Source organism: Mycetomoellerius zeteki, unplaced genomic scaffold, assembly GCF_001594055.1.
Source record: "Mycetomoellerius zeteki isolate Tzet28-1 unplaced genomic scaffold, Tzet1.0 scaffold124, whole genome shotgun sequence".
Classification (NCBI taxonomy): domain Eukaryota; kingdom Metazoa; phylum Arthropoda; class Insecta; order Hymenoptera; family Formicidae; genus Mycetomoellerius; species Mycetomoellerius zeteki.
The window spans coordinates 396,811-397,101 of NW_017256169.1; positions in this window are offsets into that span (position 1 = coordinate 396,811).

The window sequence follows — 291 nt, forward strand, 5'->3', positions numbered from 1 at the left end:
TCGCATAATGTATTCAATAAAACATACAAAACATACACTATTGCACCATTAATGTAAGAATTAAAAATATAGAGTCCAAACATCACGTTTATATAATAATAGTAGGTCTAGAAAATAATTTGGATTTAAACTGAATTCGTAACAAAATATTTGAAAAAAAAACCTACAAAGATACACTTCAGGAGTTCATTAGACCGGAGTGTGGCAAACTAGAGTTAAAAATCTGTCTACTTAAGCTTTGCCATGTACTAAAGGAAGGTTAGATTAGGGGTTTTACTACAAAAATAGAAG